Source organism: Lagenorhynchus albirostris, chromosome 15 (assembly GCF_949774975.1).
Source record: "Lagenorhynchus albirostris chromosome 15, mLagAlb1.1, whole genome shotgun sequence".
Taxonomy (NCBI): Eukaryota; Metazoa; Chordata; class Mammalia; order Artiodactyla; family Delphinidae; genus Lagenorhynchus; species Lagenorhynchus albirostris.
The window spans coordinates 17,902,994-17,924,792 of record NC_083109.1 but is presented as its reverse complement, the minus strand read 5'-3'; the positions used below and the strand labels follow the sequence as shown (position 1 = coordinate 17,924,792).

Sequence of the window (21,799 nt, the reverse complement as noted above, 5' to 3'; positions counted from 1 at the left end):
CTCTTGTTTTTGTGTCATCACCACTGGTCCAACTGCATTGCTGCTGGAATCCTCTCTCCAACAGTCCCGCTGTGGAATCCCATCCCCCCTGGATTATAGCAAGTGATGGAGACTTTGGCAGCTCACTGGGAGGCTGAGGGTTGAAAAGTTCTTTGTATGGATTTGAAATCTACTCCCTTTAAATGTCAACTACTGGGTCTCAGATTTATTGCCAGAGATATAAAAATATGACTAACCCCACTTGCATATGACAGTTTTTCAAATATTTCTAAATAAACAACCTGGTCCCTCTGAGTTTACCCAACATTTATGTATCTAAATATAGTAATTTTGTTCCTATCATGTGCAAGGCTATGGGTTGCACATTAAATATCTGGAGGGTATATTCTCCCAGGTCCCTTGCTCCATTTTTTCACAGGACTTGGCTTCCAATCCAATCTTGGTCTCTCCTATTTCAACACGGAAAGGACATGTTTCCGTGATGTCCCAGAGAGGTCAAATTCAGCACCACCTAGGAAATATCCAAAGGTGAGCCCATCTGATAATGAAACAGGCAGTTTCAAGAGGTAATGATCCCCCTGTCAGAAGACAGTAAACCTAGACTCAGAAGTATTCTAGAGGCTTTCATCTAGGATCACTTCTACTTTGATGGTATTTTCCTTCACATGGAGTTAATCTAGCTGTAGACCGCACAGAAGAATGGCAGGTGGCACACTCAAGTGAGGAGAGAAAATGTATAAAAGGACTACTGACCAAGTGAGAAGGGTGTAAGGGGAACCCGAGGTATAATACAGTGATAGGAGAGCTGTTCATCACCTGTGGGTCCAGGGGGACAAGCAGAGGAGGCAGCAACCAGAACCCAAAAGGCGTTGTGAAGAGTAGGACACCTGTATAGAAGCAGTGAACTTCTCCCAAGGGATCCAGCCAGTCCTGGATGGCCCCCACAGGGAGGGAACCAGAGGCACAGACTCCCTGACTACATCCTCCCTCCCCCACCTGACCTCCTAGAGTGGCTCACATTAGCTGAACCCAACTGGAAGCCAAAGGCATGGCACCCATTTAGATCTTGCTCTGTAAGCAGATAGCAGAGTAGAGAAGCGGGGAGAGTGAATCTGGATCCAGGAAGAGAAGAGCTTTTGTCTGTTTGAAGACAAATGCAGCCTAAAATGCAATTCCTCTTCTTTTTTGTTTTTCCTTCTTTTTTTTTTTTTTTAATTTACCTGGGGAAAGAAGGGCGCTCAGGAATAGAAGTGCATCTTTTGGTTACAATGCTGTGGCTACAGGCATGCTGCTCCACTAGTGAAACTATTCCAGGCAGACAGAAAAACAAGAAATGAAGCATTCGGTCACTTGGGCCTTTTCTCACCATTGGCAGGCAATTGGCCAGCAGGCAGGGGGAACGCAAATGAAAGAAAAACGAGTAATTCTGCTACTGATGACATTTCGAAGTTTTATTCTTCATTTATTATCAAAAAGGAGTGTGTTTCAAAATGTATAGGTGGAGCTTCCCTGGCGGTGCAGTGGTTAAGAAACTGCATGCCAATGCAGGGGACACGGGTTCGCGCCCTGGTCCGCGTGGATCCCACGTGGCACGGAGCAACTAAGCCCGTGCGCCACAACTACTGGGCCTGCGCTCTAGAGCCCGTGCTCCGCAACAAGAGAAGCCACCGCAATGAGAAGCCCGCGCACCACAACGAAGAGCAGCCCCTGCTCGCCACAACTAGAGAAAGCCCGTGCACAGCAACGAAGACCCAACACAGCCAAAAATAAATAAATAATTTTAAAAAAATGTATATGTGACCTTCTTAATCATAAATTTGAAAAGATATACAGCAGACCCTCTGCCTCCATCTGAGTTCTGCTCACACCGCCCCAGCAGGAAATAAAAGGAAATCCGATAAGAAAATTAACTTTCAAACTATAAATGAGCATGTACTGGAGGCTTTGATATTTCCTTAGGGCAGAACTCCCAACCAATCTCATTCTATTCAGGGTAAGATAATATGGAAAGAGTTGTCTTAGGCACAAATCACTGGTTTCCAAAGGAATGAAAAAAAAAAGGTCTTGCTGCATCTATGAAAAGCGGCATTTTACAGAAATGTTTGGGTAGCTCTGAACCCCTGGATAAAAAAAAAAAATTAATGGATCCTCTCTAAAACATAGATATTTAAAAACTGGACAACGGAGTGGTAAAAATCTCAGGTTTTTACATCCTTACTTTTTCACCCATGGTTGACACTATGTTTTCATAGTGATGATGATGCTATATAAAAATTTTAAAATATGTAGACAGGTGTTTCAGCTACAAAATGGAAATGGAAGGGATGTAGAAGGAAATAAAACACAAAACCATACTTTTGGGATCTTATTCAAAATTTAATCACTAAAAACCCTCTTAGTAATTTAGGAAAAATCGTATTTATTCCTATAGTCATAGAGTTTAGTTGATCCCCTTCCCTCTTTTTCCTGAAGAGAGGGGGACATCCCAAACTTGGGAGTGGGGCATACAAGACCTATGGCTCCAGGCTTCAACTCAGCCTTATTTTCCACACGTTTCTCCTTTTAGGAAACACCAACTACCTCATCTTCCTGTCCTAACCATTCCTCAGTACTCCCTACTCCTCAGTGTGCCCCCATTCTTCTCCCCGGGCCACCTCCTCTTCATCCTTCGAGGCTCAGTGGCATTCAAATGTCACATCTTGGGCTTCCCTGGTGGTGCAGTGGTTGAGAGTCCGCCTGCCGATGCAGGGGACGCGGGTTCGTGCCCCGGTCCAGGAAGATCCCACATGCCGCGGAGCAGCTGGGCCCGTGAGCCGTGGCCGCTGAGTCTGCGCATCCAGAGCCTGTGCTCCGCAACGGGAGAGGCCACAGCAGTGAGAGGCCCGCGTACCGCAAAAAATAAATAAATAAATAAAAAATGGCACATCTTCTCTGAGGTTTCCTCTTGCTCCCTAAACAGATGTGTGGTTTTCTCTTCCGGGCTGACTCTCCCATTGGACACAAATTTACTTAGCACCTACACGTGCCAGTCTCTGCTGGATGTAAGACGTTCATAGCGTCAAACACTGGACATGATCTTGACCTTCATAGAACACAGACACTAGAGGCAAAGACAGGCACTAAACAGGTGAATACATGAATCGATACAAAATCACAAAGGTGATTTTCCTTCTTTTCCAAGAAGGAAAAATACATATAGCTAGGGGAGAGCAGCAAATCGCTGGTGTGAACCCTGTCAGGAGATCAAGGAGGGCCTCGCTGCCATGTCAGCTAAGCACTTGACTAATCCAACTGCGGTGATTCAACCCTCCTACCCAGGAAGGCAAGAACCTCTTGGGTGAACCTCTTTCGACTTCCTGAACCTACTCCAATTTCTTGCTGAGTGTCTGGCACACAGCCAGAGCTCAGTAAATTTGTTGTGCAAATTTATGTTTAAAAGTCTACAATCTGAAGTGTAGAAAAGACTGTCATTCTACTCTGAGTACAAATTATAACCACTTAAAAAAAAGATATATGCAAGGAAAGAGGAAGAAAAAGCTGCATGAAACTAGTCTGTGGCCTGAAATACTTCTAGTTAATGAATTATTTTTGTCTAACAACTTAGCATTTCCTTCCTGGGGTGTTTGAAGAATTGATGGAATGTTCACAGAAGTCAGAGACCTTTTTTTCCCTCAGAGCCCACAGAATAGCCATAGCTATAGAATGTTTTTTAAAAAAACCTCATATAAGATAGTCACATGATATATGGGATGGTTGCATAACTCATGCTGTCCTCACAACCCTCGAGACTCAAGCACTTGTGACTTCCCGAACTTGGAACTTTTTCCTGCAGTTGTCCTGAGATTCCTGCCAATTGGGTCACACAATTTCACCAGCAGGGGGTACCAAGAGCTGTTAAAAAGAGAGCATTGTACAAGCCTATCTATTCCTCTGCTGGGTCACCTCTAGAGCTGAAGAATGTTTTAAGACATAGCAATCCGAAGTTCCCTGCTTCTGACAGGTTGGGACAACGTGATGTGGCTGGTGGTATTCTTCCTTCTAACACATCACTCGGAGGGTCCCCCGATTTTTGCTGGCGAGCTGAGCGAGGGTAGGTGGCCAGGTATGTGCCCACGATGGACCATGACTTCTGTGGTTCATCCTGAGCACCGCTCTTGATAAGGGAGGGTGGCAGGTGGAATGGCTCCACGGAGAGGACTGTAAGGGCTGTGAAAGGTTCTGGAATCATGCTACGAGAGGAGAAGGAAGAGTGTCTGAAACACGGATGTTTCTCATGGAGAGGGAACATTCTGGAATGCTCTCTTCACACACGTGACATCTGGCTCTGTGTGGTCCCAGGGGTCAGAATCAGAACCACCACATTGGCTTAACACAAGGAAGAAATTTCTAGCAAAGTGGAACTGCTTGGGTCTCTTGTGGAAGTGCTTAGTGCCGAACTGCCCTTCCCACGTTTTCTTCTTTGGCAACCTTCTCTTCACCTTTAAGGGGCCAACTCAAAGGCCCACTACTCTTAGAAGTCTTTGTCTCCTCCCTAAAGTTAGTAGTTTATTTCTCTTTGCACATTAATTGGTTGGAAAAATATTTAATGAGCACCTACTTTGTTGGTGGTTAGACAGAAGTGGCTGTTAGACAGCAGGAGACCATGATGTGAAAAGCCAGACATGACCCCTGCTCTGTTTAGGCTTTTGGAAGTAATGAGCCCTCCATCATTGGAGGAGTTCACGGAGAGACTCAGAAACTACCTAGGAAAGAGGTGGTAGGGATTCCAGCATCTGGACCCTGCAAAACCCTTGAATATGTGGGTGGAGAACAGGAGACCCGGACAATTGAGGGAGAGTGTTGGTTCCATAGGGCTCTTCCCTGGATGTGAAGAGCCATATGCCCACTTTCCAGGGGAGACACTGACCAGGCACTCTTTCCTTTCTCCATAGGGTTTTCACTGACCCATCCTCCACTGGCATGTCTGGACAGACTTTCCTGGGAAAACACAAAGGGTGGAACCCTGGAGCCAGAGAGATATCTCAGTCCACAGGAGGTAGATAAAGAAAACACAGCTGAAACTCTGCTCCTATTAAAAGCCGGCATTGTGCTCTTTGAAGCCCGGACAGACACTTCTATGCTGACATGATTGAATCTCTAATTAAATTTATACATCAGAAACTGGAAGGGAACTGCACCATTCTCTTATTTTGTAAAAGAAACTGAGGCCAGACAGAGGAGGAGCTTAGACAAGTCATGCAGCATTTCAGTGGAAGCCACAGGACCCTAACCTTGCTTTCTGCCTGCCAGCTCAGGACACCTGTTCCAACTTTCCTCTACCTCTCCTTCTGGGATAAAACCAGAAGTGCAAGTTCAGTCCATGGTAACAATTCTAGCCCCTTATGAATGCAGCAAAACCTCATTAATCCAAACTCCACTAACTCAGAATAACTGTAGTTGAGGCAGAGGCTGGGCTACCGCACAGCAGAGTTGATAGTGTAAACGAGGATACGGAAAAGTGCAGGATTAAAAGGAGAACACACCACTTTCTCTTCTTTCAGGAGGCAGGATGGCACAGCAGTTAACATCAACTTTGGTGCCAGACAGCCTGGCATCAAAACCTGGCTCTATCTCAGACTAGCTGTGTGAGTTCTTGCAAGTTACACATGCCTTTGCATGTCAGTTTCCTCCTGTCTATAGAATTGCAGGTAGCAGCAGTGCTTCCAGGGAAAGGAAAGTGTTTGTGAAGATTAAATGGTGTGTAGTTACCAAAGCATTTTCCCCAGTGTGTGGTACATAGTAAGCACTCAGTAAATGCTCTCTGGTTATTTATTTTTTTTTTTTTTGCGGTACGCGGGTCTCTCACTGCTGTGGCCTCTCCCGTTGCGGAGCACAGGCTCTGGATGCGCAGGCTCAGCGGCCATGGCTCACGGGCCCAGCCGCTCCGTGGCATGTGAGATCTTCCCGGACCGGGGCACGAACCTGTGTCCCCTGCATCTGCAGGCGGACTCTTAACCACTGCGCCACCAGGGAAGCCCCCTCTGGTTATCTTTTAAATATAGGAAACAGCCATGTTGATTTAAATAGCTTCATTATTTATTAAATATGAATCCTCTAAAATAGATACCCTGAAGAATGGCTTTTCTCTAAAAACATTCTTTGATGTACTCTACAGCCGTGCTTCTCAACCCTGGCTTCACAAATCATTTGGGGAGCTTTAAAAATTACTGATGAAGGCTTCCCTGGTGGTGCAGTGGTTGAGAGTCTGCCTGCCGATGCAGGGGACACGGGTTCGTGCCCTGGTCTGGGAAGATCCCACATGCCGCGGAGCGGCTGGGCCCATGAGCCATGGCCGCTGAGCCTGCGCGTCCGGAGCCTGTGCTCCGCAACGGGAGAGGCCACAGCAGTGAGAGGCCCGCGTACCGCAAAAAAAAAAAAAAAAAAAAAAAAAAATTACTGATGAGATTCTAATTTAATTGGTCTAGGGTGCAGCCTGGGCATTTGGGTTTTTAGAAGCTCTCCAGGTGGTCGTAATGTGCCACCAAGCTTAAGCACCACCGATGCAGAACACTGATTTCTCCAAGTAGTCTCTGGACCAGCAGTATCGGCTTCACCTGGGAACATACTAGAAATGCAGTTTCTCCAGCCCCACCCCTGACCCACGAATCAGAAACTCCAGATGCGTAATAAGCACTCCAGGCAATCCTAATGCATGCTGAAGTGTGATATCCCCATTGCGGAAAACCCACTCTTCAGCTGATCTGAATTATTGAAGAGTCCCTATCACGGTGGAGGACCAGGACCAGGAGGTAGGACAGCTGAGTGCCAACCCCAGGTCTCCAAATACCTCACCGAGTTACCAGGGACACACCGTTTCCACTTTCTGGTATTGACTTCAATATAGGGGGGAGCTGGCATCTGAGAACCACAGCAAGAACTGATGCTTTTTTTTTTTTTTTTTTTTTTTTTTTGTGGTACACGGGCCTCTCACTGTTGTGGCCTCTCCCGTTGCGGAGCACAGGCTCTGGACGCGCAGGCTCAGCGGCCCTGGCTCACGGACTCAGCCGCTCCACAGCATGTGGGCTCTTCCCGGACTGGGGCATGAACCCGTGTCCCCTGCATCAGCAGGCGGACTCTCAACCACTGCACCACCAGGGAAGCCCAGAACTGATGCTTTTTAAATGACTGTTACCGGTTGAACTGTGTTCCCCTAAAAGATATACTGAAGTCCTAACCTCTGGTACCTGTGAATGTGACCTTATTTGGAAATAGGGTCTTTTTTTTTTAAAATAATCTCAAAAATTTTATTGCCTCTTTACAGAATTAGATATTTTACTTTAGAAATATTTTACTAATATGACAGGAAAAAAGTCATTACCATTCGTTTTGTTCACTCATATCCATTCTCAGCAACCTCAAGTTAAAAAGGAGATACAATTTTAGAAAAATACAAAAAATCATGAAGTGTTTCCTTAATAAGATAGCAGTTTCTAAAACTTCTCCCAAAATCCTACTAAAATATTTATAATACGGAGAAAAAAGGGAAAACCCACAACTGTTCTCAAGTTTTCTAGAAGCAAAATTGGTGGCCAGTGCAGGCTTGGAAAGAGGGTCTTTACAGATGCAATCCAGTTAAGGTGGCCCTAATCCAGTAGGACTGGTGGTCTTACAAGGAGACGGGAATTTGGAGAGAGACGCACGGGGAAAGGGCTGTGTAAGGACAGAGGAGGAGAGTGGAGTGAGGCAGCTGCAAGCCAGGGAATGCTGAGGATTTTACAGTCATCACCAGCAACTACGGAGAGGCAAGAAGGATTCTACTCAGAGCCTCAAAGGGAGCCTGACCCCCACTGACACCTTGATTTCAGATTTCCAGCCTCCAGAACTGTGACAATACATTTAATTGTTATGGCAGTCCTACGAAATGAATATATTGACCATGAAACAATAAATCCTAAATTTACTGTATTTATTTAATAAACATGCATATAGCACTTAATCCTTTCCAGGCACTATTTAAGGCTATCACAAACACAGTGTATTAACTTCTTGAATTCTCTTAGTAACTCTAGGAGATTGATAGTATTACTAACCCCGTTTTGTAGATGAACGAATGAGGCAGAGTTGAAGTAACTCACTGAAACCCACACATGCTTTAAGAGATAGAGCTGGGGGCTTCCCTGGTGGTGCAGTGGTTAAGAATCCACCTGCCAATGCAGGGGACAGGGGTTCAAGCCCTGGTCCGGGAAGATCCCACATGCCGCAGAGCAACTAAGCCCGTGCGCCACAGCTACTGAGCCTGCACTCTAGAGCCTGCGAGCCACAACTACTGTAGCCGGCACGCCTAGAGCCTGTGCTCCACAACAAGAGAAGCCACTGCAATGAGAAGCCCGCGCACTGCAACGAAGAGTAGCCCCCTGCTCGCTGCAACTAGAGAAAGCCCGCACGCAGCAACGAAGACCCAGCACAGCCAAAAATAAATAAATAAATTAAAAAGAGAGCTGGGATTCAAACTCAGGCAGTCAGGCCTCTGAATGTTCTTTAAGATTCCCTGTTACGTCACGCTAAGTCAAGGACCCACACATGTACACCCTTGTCCCAAAGCTTTCTCAGCTGGCTCCTTGCCTCTCCAGGCAAACACACAGTGACACGTATAAGCACATACATGCAGCCAGAAAGCTGACATCTGTATCCACTCACATCCTTTAGGCATTACACATCCTGTCTGCTCATTACCTCTGTTGGGTACCAATCCTGGAAGATAACTGGTGGGTCCTTCCTCTCCTACCCCCATCACCCTACCTTGGGGCTTCTCCATGCTTCCACCAGAATGGCAAAGTTACAGAAGCGATAGTAGCACATCTTATCACAATTCAAAAGGTCAAGGGACCTGGGCCACCACCTCTGACACCTCCATCTCTCTGCTGTCTTGCTCTCCATGTCTGTGCCTCTACCTGCCTCTGCTTCTCTCGCGGCCTGTGGCTGCCTTTCTGTCTTCCTTGCCTGGGTGGGCTCTCTTTCCACTAAGGACAGAGTCAGACCCAGTCTGACGATCGTCTGGAGCAGGGCAGGGGAATCTGCATAGCAGAGGACCTAAGACAGAGGCAAGGCCCTCCTGCTGCTGGGTACATGGCCACACTACCCCTTAGATCCTCAAGAAGAGCCTAGTGGGAACTGCATCGGCTCTGGAACAAGACTGCCTGAGTCCAAATCCTGGCTCCACAGTTTACTGGCTATGTAGCCTTGGACAATTACTTAGCCTCTTTGTAACTCAGTTTCCTCATCTGTTAAATAGGCATAATTATTGTGAATTCTCACAACAACCATTTGCAGTAGGTGCTGACTTATAAATATTAAAGTACTTACAATAGGATCTGTCATCTCCCAAACGAGCTCCATATAAGTGTTTGTTAAATACTAGGCAATGGGAAGGAAATAAATGCTTCAAAGGAACATGAGGACAGAATCTATGGCACAGACAGTGGGAACTTCCCTGAATGCTTTCAGACCACTGGGCTCTGAAACCCTGGGCTAGACAAAATGCCCTCTGCTCTTAGCGTTGCGGAAATATCACGGACCTTGGCCCCAGGCTAACCTGGTTCTAACCAGCTGTGTGATCATGACTGTGGCTCTGTCTCTATGAGACTCATGCGTAGAAAAGTATTTGATAAGCCCTATTTCACAGAGTTACTAGGATGATTAGAAATAATGTGTTAATTCCCTAGCATGGTCTTTGGCCTATAACAGACACTCAGCAAATACTATTTCTTTTTCTCCCCCTTCTTCATACTGGCCATCTGCATTCCTTCTTCCTTGCTTTTTTTATTTTTTTGCGGTACGTGGGCCTCTCACTGTTGTGGTCTCTCCCGTTGCGGAGCACAGACTCCAGACGCGCAGCCTCAGCGGCCATGGCTCACGGGCCCAGCCGCTCCATGGCATGTGGGACCTTCCTGTACCAGGGCACAAACTCATGTCCCCTGCATCGGCAGGCAGACTCTCAACCACTGTGCCACCAGGGAACCCCCATGCTTTATTTTAATTTTAACTTGGTGTCTGATCTGCTCCCTGAGATGAGCACTCCAGGGAACCAAGGTAACTACTGAATACTTTTTCTTTCTCTGCCCCTTTTGATCCATCCATACCTTGTGCTTATTCGACCATAAACCAAGCCAGATACTCGGACAGATACTTTTCTCCCAGTCACTCTTTGACCCTCAGTTTCAGGCCATTACAAGTTACAGAATCTTGGATTCTCTGGGCTGGAAAGTCATTCTCCCACTCCAGCTGGGAGACCCCTTGGCAACACCCCCAGCAGGTGGATGTCCCCCTCTCCACCCCCGTGACTGTCCAACTCCAGAGACAAGGACTCCTCACCTCTTCAGGCAGCCCCTTCTAGGTCCCTATATGAGGATTAGTCTCTGAGCTGAGGCTGAGCTGAACTCTGCCTCTTATTTCTTATGCCCTCTTGGACACCGGTCGATGGTCTGCCTGCTTTTCACATCTGGCCTGTGCATGGATGAACTGATGGCTATCATCTTCCAAACTTTACCCCAAGCAACCTCTTTCAAGCAGTCTCTCCTGATCACCGAGGCTCTGTGTTCCTTCCCCAGCTCAGCCAACCTCCTTCTGCATTTCACACCCCTGTACCCGCACCTCTTCTCAGATCTCAACCCAGGGCTCCCAGGGGTGCTCTCTCTTTTACCCCCAGCCCACCCCAGACCTTTACTCCCCATCCAGAAATCACTCCTGCTTGCCAGATGGTCAGCCTCCATGGTTATCTCCCCTGCTAGACTGTAACCGCAGGGGCAAGGTGCATGCCAGTCTTGTTCACCTTGTGCAGATAGGGCCTTGTGCAGATAGGGCCTTGCACAGATAGGGCCTTGCACACATGGGGCCTTGCACAGATAGGGCCTCGCACACATAGGGCCTTGCACAGTTTTGGGCACAAGCATGTACTCAGTACACACTTGTTGAATTAATGTATTAACAGATAATCACAAATCCTTCAAGTTCCATCTCAAACATCACTTGTTCCAGGAGGCATTTTCTGACCTCTCCCTATAGGACATACCTCACTTCTGTTTTATATCCTAGTCGTTGGCCTGCTCACTCTCCTCACCCCTCATTATAACAATTTGCATAATGCATATTAGTTCATATATTTCCTCTAGCACCTAGTTCAGCACTTGGCCCGGTCCGGTAAGATCCCACATGCTGCGGAGCGGCTGGACCCGTGAGCCACGGCCGCTGAGCCTGCAGGTCCGGAGCCTGTGCTCCTCAATGGGAGAGACCACAACAGTGAGAGGCCCGCGTACTGCAAAAAAAAAAAAAATGTCTCCAGACACTGCCCAGTGTCCCAGGGGCGGGGGATGGGCAGAACTGCCCTGTGCCTGATTGAGAACCACTGCTATATACATAGGACCGTAATAGTTTACCAGTTAGTAAATACTACCATGTATTAGGTACCTTCAAAGATTACCTCCTGTAATCCTCACAGCAACACTATAAAGTGGTGATTATTTCTTTTCTTTTATAAATGAGGAATCCGAGGCCCCGAGGGTTAAGGCTAAACTCGTGAAAGGGGTAAAGGGACCAGGTGGGATTTGAGGCCCCCATTCCTCAGCCTGCAGAGCCCTGCGTGCCCCCACAGCCTGCTCTGCTTCTTCTCTTGGACAGCAAACGATCAGTTACAGCCTCATGACTAACTAGGGGGGCCCGGTTCAGAAAATTATGGTGTGTCCCCTGGATGGAATATTATACAGCTATTAAAATGATGGACTGTCATTTAAAATGATTACTATATAACAACATAGAAAAGTGCTAACTGGATCACATTAAGTTAAAAAAAAAACCTGGAAATTAAAACTGTGTCTACATTGTGATTATCACTAGAAGAAAGTATATCTAAGCTGATGTGTTAGATTGAAGGTATTAAGGATAATTTTCCTTTCTTCTTTGATATTCATTACTGTTATCAGAATGTCTTTACGATCATTATTTTTAAGTAGCAGCAGGGTAATGAAATTCAAGGTGTCAGCTTTGTCAGAGTTCCATCTTCCACCTGAATTAGTGGAATTCAGGCTACGCTAAATCCTGGAGTAAGGCAGGGGTTTGGCACACCCTTACCCTCCCAACCGCCCACAGCACTGTTGCATGTATGTTTCTGAACTACAACATCTCTCCTTGAACTGTACAGTCTCCTCCGAGCTCAGCCAGCTGCAAGCATAGAAGAAAATGGCTCTGAAGGTAGCGGTGTGGAACCCTCGGGGAGCCAGGGCTGTTAGGAACACACGGTTTTCGAATAGCAGATGTGTCCGTCCGTCAGACGGTACTGAGCAGTGCGCTGGTCTCATGCATTATGCATCGAGAGTAGCCTCGAACACTGGCCTGGCCGCGTGGGAGAAGTCTTGCATGAGGAACATCTGAGGAATTGATTGGAATGTCAAAATGTCATCAAGGATAAATGAATGGATGTGTTACTCTGGCTGTAAGAGGCAGTGCCGGCAAGACGACGGCCAGCCAGCGGGCTGCCCAAGACAGACGGCGTTTGCGATGGAGATTCATGGTCTTTACGCAATGTGAGGTGCTGTGCGGGGAGAAGATCAGACAGAAATGCTCCAGCACTTAAGCGCTGTAAAATCACAAGCATGAGATAAATTAATTAGTGAACACTAGGAAGGGCCTGGTCTGTCTGTCCTCCTGGGGAAAGCCAGGATGGATGGCACTGGGCTGGAGATGATGGGTCTCAACACCAGCCTAAAGAAAGCAACTGAATTTACTGTGCAGTCATGAACCGCAGCTGATGGAAAGGTATGTCTGGTCTGCGTTTGTTTTTTGCACGGGTACTGTTTCTGTCTCCTGCCCCAAGCTCTTTGTGTCTGTGCATCAAGTGTCTTAGGTGACTCTGGGGAGACCCAGAATGGCTACCACTTGCTTCTAATGCCACCATGGGCGAAGGTGGGGGTGATGACGGTTATCATAATCCCTCAACCCAGGGGAAAACTCTCGCGAAGCCTGACTTCCCCTGTGGCATCCTATACAGGGGGTGCTCCATCCTCCGGTGATGGGAGGCTCACTATGTCACATTCAACCTGTTCTACTGTTGGACAGGCATCGTTAGAAAGTTCTTCTTCATGCTTCTCCAGCATCTTCCTCCTTGTAAACTTAACAACTAAAACAACGAGAATAGCTAATGCTCCCTGAGCATTTGCTAGGTGCCAGGCACTGTGTGCCTGGCACAGTCGGGCTACCGCCTTACCTTGTAGCATCCTCATATTGCAGTGTAGGAAACAGGAGACCAGAGAAGGGGAGAAACATGCTCAGGACTACATAGCTGGTATATGGCAGAGCCAGACCCAAACCCAGGTCTGCTTAAAACTAAGTCTTAACATCTTAACGATCACACAAATGTAAGTCCCATAACCTCCTCTTAACAGAATCTGGCTTTTAGAGCAATACAGAACATGAGAAGGCAAGAACTAATACTTTGAACATGTGTTGGGTACTTTGCTAAGTATCTGGCCTGGGTTAGCCTACTCCATCTTTCATGCAACAGCCTTGTGTTTGTGAAGTAAGTTACTATTTCTCCACCCGAGACCTCTCTTTCCTTGTCTTTTTTAGTTTGTTTCTATGTCCATTTATTTTTTATATACAAAAGCCAGTCGCATTCCTATATACTAACAACAAGCAATTCGAATATGAAATAAAAAGAACACTACCATTTATGATAGCACACACACAGAAGAAACATTCAGGTATAAATCCACCAAGATATGCATGGGACCTGCATGCCAAAAACTACAAGAGGGTGATGAAAGAAACCAAAGCAGACCCACACAAATGAAGAGACATACCATGTTCCTGGGCCAGATGGCTCAATATTGTTAAGATGACAGATCTCACCAAACTGATTTACAGATTCAATGCAAGCCCAATCAAAACCCAGTAGGATTTCTTGCAGACATCCACAAGCTGATTCTAAAATACTATTGCACATTTATTTTTAAAGAAAGAAGGGGGAAAAAAAGCCTTCAAACCTTCACTGTTCAGAAAATGAAACCCGACACCTGTTGTCATATTAAATATCATAATCGTTGGGTACATTTTTAAATAAAATTATTTCTCTATGCCTGGCATAGCTGAATTTGAATAAAATCCTCTCCATGGCACAACCCTATTTATAAGACATTTTAAACAAAAACGTGTTAAGAGACAAAAGGTTGCTCTGTAAAATTAAAAGTGAGACTCAAGAGGCCTATTTTTAAAAAAAAAGTCACAAAAACAGCCCTAACCCCATCCTCTCTTTAATCTTGGTCCTTATTTCTCCAGTGCAGAATATAAAAGTCATACAATTGTAAAAAGATGAACGATCCCGTTCCTGTTTGACTCTTGTCCCTTTTACACAGTGAGTGTATTAAAAGGAATGAAGTGGTTGGTACAGGTTTCCCCCCCGCCCCCCGCCCACTCCCGTTACAATTTGGAGCAATGGTTATACACCTTCAGGTAGGGACCGACTCTGGATCTTATTCATCTTTTATCTCACCAGGTCTGAGAGGGTGTAATTCTTATCAGTTTTGCTGCCTTATAAAGTAACCTTCAGAATTCTCGTCACAGCCCCCTCCCAACCCGTGATGAGAACACAGCACCAGTAACTGGCAACTCTCTGTTCCATGGATTTCTTTCTTTAGGTAGCCTGTGCCCTGGTCAGTTTGGTAAGCCTTCATGTCCTTACACTTAAAATGACATTTCCTCACTGGAGTGACGCAAACATTTCATGAGATATCTACATGAAAGTACTTTGTAAACTGCAGAAACATGAGTGGACATAACAGAAAACAAAATGCAATAATAACTACAATGTTCCGAGCATCTACAATGTACCAGACACAGAACCAGATGTTGTACATGCATTGTATTATCTTCTGTAATCCTGGTAAATCCCCACAGCAACCCTCCAAATTTGGTATTATTGTCCCGCTTTTATAAGATGCAGAAACAGAGGCTCAGAGAAGTTAGGTTAGAAAGTAGTAGGGTCCAGGATTCCAATCCAAGTGCAGTCCATGCTCTTTCACTACAGTGCTGGCCTAGGTTTTAAGTAGTATTTTCCTCACCATTCAGAGCTAATGCAAAGTGCTGTTTAAAACCCTTAAGGAGTGGGAGATGAGATTACAGAAGTATGATTTATTGAGCAAACTGCCCCCAGCCTAGATGGCTGGAAGACACCTGCACAGCAATCTAGTGGATGTATACACTTTGAATCAGCCATGGATCTCCTGGAAAATCCTTAGATCCCACATCTTCATGGTAGTTTTGCTGTGTAAAGCAAAGATAAGACAAAAGAATGTACAAAATCCCACATCATATCTGAGGTTAGATTTTTCACCAGAAGTTTTCTCTCTCATCAGTAGATGTCCAAATAATAAATGACAGCGAAGCAAGAGAAAAGTAAAATAAAGTATAGGCAGTCTTAGCTTTTCTCCATTTCTAGAAAAGTGCACTGTCATTAAGCTGTTTTCCAAAACAAAACAAGCCTTCTTTAATCCTGAGACTTCAACTTGGTTTATAACCTTAATAAAACCATATTTTCACTCTTTACAAAAATTAAATCCTCCCATCTACTCAGTGCTCTGTGGTGACCTAAATGAGAAGGAAATCCAAAAAAGAGGGGATATATGTATACATATAGCTGATTCACTTTGCTGTACAGTATGAACTAACACAATATTGTAAAGCAACTATACTCCAATAAAAAAAAAATTAAACCCTCCCAGTAAAAACAGGGTATTGGCCACACTAACCTTTCAATTTTTCCCCTTAAAAAACATGGGTGGCTGTAATATGCCCAGTAATTCCCACTTAGAATGTTCTGCATAGTGGTTCAAAGGCACTGCAAGGAAAAATTGTTCCAGAAATGAACTTACTTACAAAACAGAAATAGACTCACAGACATAGAAAACAAACTTATAGTTACCAAAGGGGAGGGGATGGTATAAATTAGGAGTTTGGGACTAAAATATATACACTACTATATATGAAATAAGTAACCAACTAGGACCTACTGTACAGCACATGGAACTCTACTCAATATCTTGTAATAAGCTACAATGGAAGAGAATGTAAAAAAAGAATATATATATTTATGCATATGTATAACTGAATCACTTTTCTGTACACCTGAAACTAACAGAACATTGTAAATCAACTGTATTTCAATAAAAATTTAAACAAAAAATTGCCCCAGAAAGAAGCTCATCCAATGTTCCTTAATTCTGATAAAAAGATTTCATAAGAAGTATTGAGCTTCTTGAGGTTTCATTCATGAAGAGAAGGCTAATGAACAAATATTTCTCAGGAGACTGATTGTGGCTGAGGGGTCTCTACTCCACCATACACCAGTATGAGGAGTAATTGGTATGAGAAATTAAATGCTGTTTTTAAGTGTGCCTGGGGCATTTTCGCCATTTATTAAATGGCTTCTACATACTGATGAACAGCATAAGGACTGTCTACCTCGATATCTATAGGGAGGAAGCGGTTCCATCAAACAGCGTGTTATCTTCTACAGACTCTGCCCTCCGCACTCAGGTGCCAACATTTTAACCAGAGGTGCATCTATTTGATGATCCCGCGGGGTCAAACTCTCATCTGAGGTTCTGGGTTAGGTGGCCAGACCAAGCCCTCATGCTACTCTTCCAAATGCCTATCTTCCAGGACCCTGGATTCTCAAACTCTCCCACACGAGTGGTTCTCGACAATAGTTTCATATTAGAATAATCTGGGGAACTTTAAAATGTCTAGGTACCACTTGAGACCAGTGAAATCAGTTCTCTAAGCTTTCTTTAAAGGTTCTGGCCTGTGCTCCCCTCCCTCTTCGACTGCTCTCCTTAAACATACTCCAGTTCCTCTGAGCTCTGCTCCCAGGAAGGAGGCAACATTCCCGAAGAGACTGTCCAGAGTAGAGTAGCCTCTTCCCCATCTGGAGAACCACGCCTCTTTTTAAGGCAGGTTTTGGCAGCCACATCATAAAGGACAAGCCTGTCCCCCAGCCCCTATATATTGAGAAATATCGTGACAGCCCTTCCAGTTTCAACTCCAGCCTTTTCTCTTCTCACTGGCCTATAACATCTTCTTGTGTTAAAATGACATTGTCTACCCGTGTGGGTTTTTTTGCCAGAATCATTAGCTGACTCTGATCCCTCACTGAAATCAGCAGGGATGGAAACCAGGAGGGGGGGTGTCCTACCCAATTGCTCAGAGGAGAATTTTTGTAAGTTTAAGAACCACCATCTACAACTGCCCTACTTCATTCTATCTGGCAAATTCTTCTTTCATTAACTTACGTTTGGAAGTTAAAAAACTCTATCTTCCCCCACCCCCGACACACCCAACCACTGCTAGGTTCTAGCTTAGCTCTACCCTTTGATAGATGACAATCTAACGAAATGCAAGTGAAATGAGAACAAAATGGCATGTACATTATATTTTTTAATTTCTTAAGATAATTCCATGAATTGAGCACTATCATTCCCATTTTACAGATGGGAAACTGAGGCCTGGAGTGCTCAGGACTCACAGCTGCTAAGCAGTGGAACTGGGATTCAAACCTTCCCCTTCCTACTCCAGTCCTTTCTTCCTCTTTTTGTTTTTACTTTCCAAGTTTTTCCTAGCATGTCACCTACCTAGTTATAAAATGTATGTGTGTGTGTGAGTGTGTGTGCGTGTGTATTTCAAGAGAATGAGGCCAAGGAGAAAAGTGGGTGAATGTGTTATTTCTTCAGTAAAACATCTTGCCTCTGCCCTATACCAGGCATCCTTTTTGGCCCTTTAGCCCATGGTATCTTTCCTCCAAGCTGAATCAGTGACTTCCTTTTCTTTATCACGTCTTCACTGCTCCTCTTTCATGGATTTACAACATTATTTTATAACTGTTTGTTAACATGTCCAAGACACCTTTTAAGCTCCTTGAGAGAAAGGTATTTCTTTTTAAATACTTAACACCTAGCTCAGTGCTCAGCACGAAGGAATTGCTCAATAGGTGCTCGTGAATGAAAGAATATGTCATTTAAACATCACGGCTGTTCTGAAATGCAGGCATTATTACCCCCGTTTTACAGATGAGAAACTGAGGTTGAGATGGAGTTCAGTAACTTAACTGAAACTGTGGAGCCCAAGTGCCTAGGGCTCTTTCCTACACGGCACAGAGACCTGTCTGCTATCTTGCTAAGTACCTCCAAGCCCGACTAGACAACTAGGTAATAAGTGGGAAAGCACTTTGGAAGAGATAAAGCTGTATATACAAACGAGATGTAAATTATCATCATCATCAACATTGCAAAGCTATAACTAAAGCACTTCCTCCCATTAAAAGCACTCTGCCAAAACACTTAGAAAGGCATTTTCCACTTTGTGCATCTCAGCATCCCATCTTCGCTACAGCCCTAGCTGCAAGAGTCATTCTCAGTTTGGGGACGTTTGCTGAAGGCAAGTGCTTTCAGAACTAAATCCGTTCCTGCCCTGGTGACACATTTTTAAGGGGGCACTGTGGCTGGGCACTTCTGACCTTAGTTCTCTCCTCTGGCTGGTTCAGCAACAGGGTCTTACTACACTCTTCTGGGATACACCGTGAGCTCCCCCAGGCAGGAGCTATATATTTAGATGCTCACAGCCCTCCTGCCCAGCAAAGGCACAGGTGAGAAGCAAATGCCTATGAATGAATGACTGCCTAAGGAAGGACTTTTTAGAGTTTACTTATCATCAGTGGTTAACAAAGTGGTGACCCAGTTAGTTTGTATACAAAGTGTCTGTAGGCAATGAAGTATGCATGTTCAAGGGCAGGCGGGGGGCATATACATACTCAGAGTAACTTGTCTCCAGGGACCAAATTGAATGGGGGTGTCACAGGTTGGGTTCCTGGAAATTCGACTCTGAGACAGAGACTGACATGTAGGGGATATGTTAGGAGGAGCCTCTGGAGACAACATCTGTGGAAGGGAAGAGGAGGGAAGGGCAGGAAAGGGAAGGGAGGGGAGGTTAGGGGAGAGAAGGGAAGAGGAGGGAAGGGCAGGAAAGGGAAGGGAGGGGAGGTTAAGGGAGAGAAGGGAAGAGGAGGGAAGGGGAGAGTAGGGGAAGAGAGGGGAGGGGAAAGGGAGAGAAAGGGAGGCAAAGGAGGAAAAGTGGGCAGAAGGGGAAGCTGAATGGAGACGTAGCTGCAGTGATGGTTTAAGCCAGCCCCATGGGAAGCTCTGACACTGCACTTATTTTTACACCCCTGTAAAAGTCAGCTATTGACCAGCTATTGGATGACCTTGGGTGAGGCAGCTCTGAAGATCAAGAAGGCCCAAAGGAGGCTGTTATCCAAGAGCTGTCTGCCAGCAGCAGTTCTAGCAACTGGGGTGGGGGCGGGTAAGTCCATTCTTGAAGGGGGATCTGAGTAGCACATCACAACACTGTCCATAGAAACTTCTCTTTCCAACCCTATTTCACTAGGTCACGCCTCTCTGTCAGCAGAGAATTCCCCCACTCTTTTAACTTCTTTATAAAGCTCAGATGTATTTACAGAATAGAAGCATTTAGAATCACACACCTTTCAGGACTTCCCTGGTGGCACAGTGGTTGAGAATCCGCCTGCCAATGCAGGGGACACAGGTTCCATCCCTGGTCCGGGAAGATTCCACATGCTGCGGAGCAACTAAGCCCGTGCGCCACAACTACTAAGTCTGCGCTCTAGAACCCACACGCCGCAACTACTGAGCCCACACACCGCAACTACTGAAGCCCACATGCCTAGAGCCCATGCTCCGCAACAAGAGAAGCCACCGCAATGAGAACCCGCACACGGCAACGAAGAGTAGCCCCACTTGCTGCAACTAGAGAAAGCCCGTGCATGGCGACAAAGACCCAATGCAGCCAAAAAAAAAAAAAATGGTTCTGAAGAACCTAGGGGCAGGACAGGAATAAAGACACAGATGTACAGAATGGACTTGAGGACATGGGGAGGAAGGGTAAGCTGGGACGAAGTGAGAGAGTGGCATGGACATATATACACTACCAAATGTAAAATAGATAGCTAGTGGGAAGCAGCTGCATAGCACAGGGAGATCAGCTCGGTGCTTTGTGTCCACCTAGAGGGGTGGGATAGAGAGGGTGGGAGAGAGATGCAAGAGGGAAGGGATATGGTGATATATGTATACATATAGCTGATTCACTTTGTTATACAGAAGAAACTAACACATCATTGTAAAGCAATTATACTCCAGTAAAGACGTTAAAAAAATTAAAAACAATAAAGATACTAGTGCAGCCATTATGGAAAACAGTATGGAGGTTCCTCAAAAAACTAAAAATAGAATTACCACATGATCCAGCAATCCCACTCCTGGGCACACACCTAGACAAACTATGATTCGAAAAGATACACGCACCCCTATGTTCACAGCAGCACTATTCACAATAGCCAAGACATGGAAACAACCTAAATGTCCATCGACAGATGAATGAATAAAGAAGATGTGGTACATATAAACAATAGAATATTAGTCAGCCATCAAAAAGAATGAAATAATGCCATTTGCAGCAATATGGATAGACCTAGAGATTATCATACTAAGTGAAGTCAGTCAGACAAAGACAAATACCACATGATATCGCTTATATGTGGAATCTAAAATACAATACCAATCAACATATCTACAAAACAAAAAACAGACTCACAGACATAGAGAACAGCCTTGTGGCTGCCAAGGGGGAGAGGGGCTGGGGAGCGATAGAATGGGAGTTTGGGATTCACAGAGGCAAACTATTAATATAGGATGGATAAACAACAAGGTCCTACTGTATAGCACAGGAAACTATATTCAGTATCCTGTGACAAACTACAATGGAAAAGAATATGTATATATATATGTACAACTGAGACATCTGCTATACAGAAGAAATCAACACAACATTGTAAATCAACTATACTTCAATAAAATTAAAAACAAATAAAGATACTAGAATTTTCCAGGCATGGAAGGTGGGTAGGCATTCCAGGAAAAGGGCACTGCAGGTACAAAGGTGGGACACTGAGAAAGGGACAGTTATATCAGGCTGATGTGAGGATCAGGAGAGGAGCTGTTCTCGAAGTCAGCATCCAAAATATTAAACTGAGTTGTGTGTGAAATTCAGATCCCCAGGCCACACTTGCAAAGGAACTGAGCCGATCTGGGGGTGGGGCCCAGGAATCAGAATTCTCACGAGGTCTCCTCCTGGCTGAAGAGCAGCAGGAGGGCAGCGTCTTTGACTTGCCTTTATGGTAATGCTTCTATTTTCACCTGTCAATATATTTGCTGTCAGCTTTTGGTAATTGATACTTATCATCTTTAAACGGCTTCCTTCTATTCCTATTTTTCTTCATTTTTATTTGAAGTGACTGACAAATTACATAAAATGCTTTTCGAGTCGCTCTTGATATCATCATTTCAAATTCCTCTTTAAATGTATTGAGGCAATGATATTTGATTTCCAACAGCCTCTGGCGTTTAAAGGTGTATGCATTTCAGAAAAGAAGGCAGTTTCTTACTTTGGGTGAAAACCTACTAAGTGCTAGGCATTTTCCAAACTTTGCCTCATTGAATCCTTGCAAGGTCTCTGTGAGGAATGCATTTTTAATCTCCACTTTACAAATTAGGAAACTGAGACTGAGAAAAAGTGAAGTGGCTTGTTCAGGTCACAGATGCAGAACAGGAGCAAAGGTTGCCTTAAAGCCACAGAAGCAAGGAAGATACAGGGTCTGGAGTTATCTAAAAATTGTTACTTTTTTTTTTTTTTTAAAGAACAGATCATC

At 45.0% G+C, this 21,799-nt stretch overlaps 1 protein-coding gene across 2 annotated transcripts in view; it reads right to left on the bottom strand.

Annotated features, from left to right (window-relative positions):
* PTPRT (protein tyrosine phosphatase receptor type T) overlaps positions 1-21,799 on the bottom strand; it is a 1,083,394-nt gene that overhangs the window by 121,688 nt on the left and 939,907 nt on the right. The gene's annotated exons all lie outside the window — the stretch shown is intronic.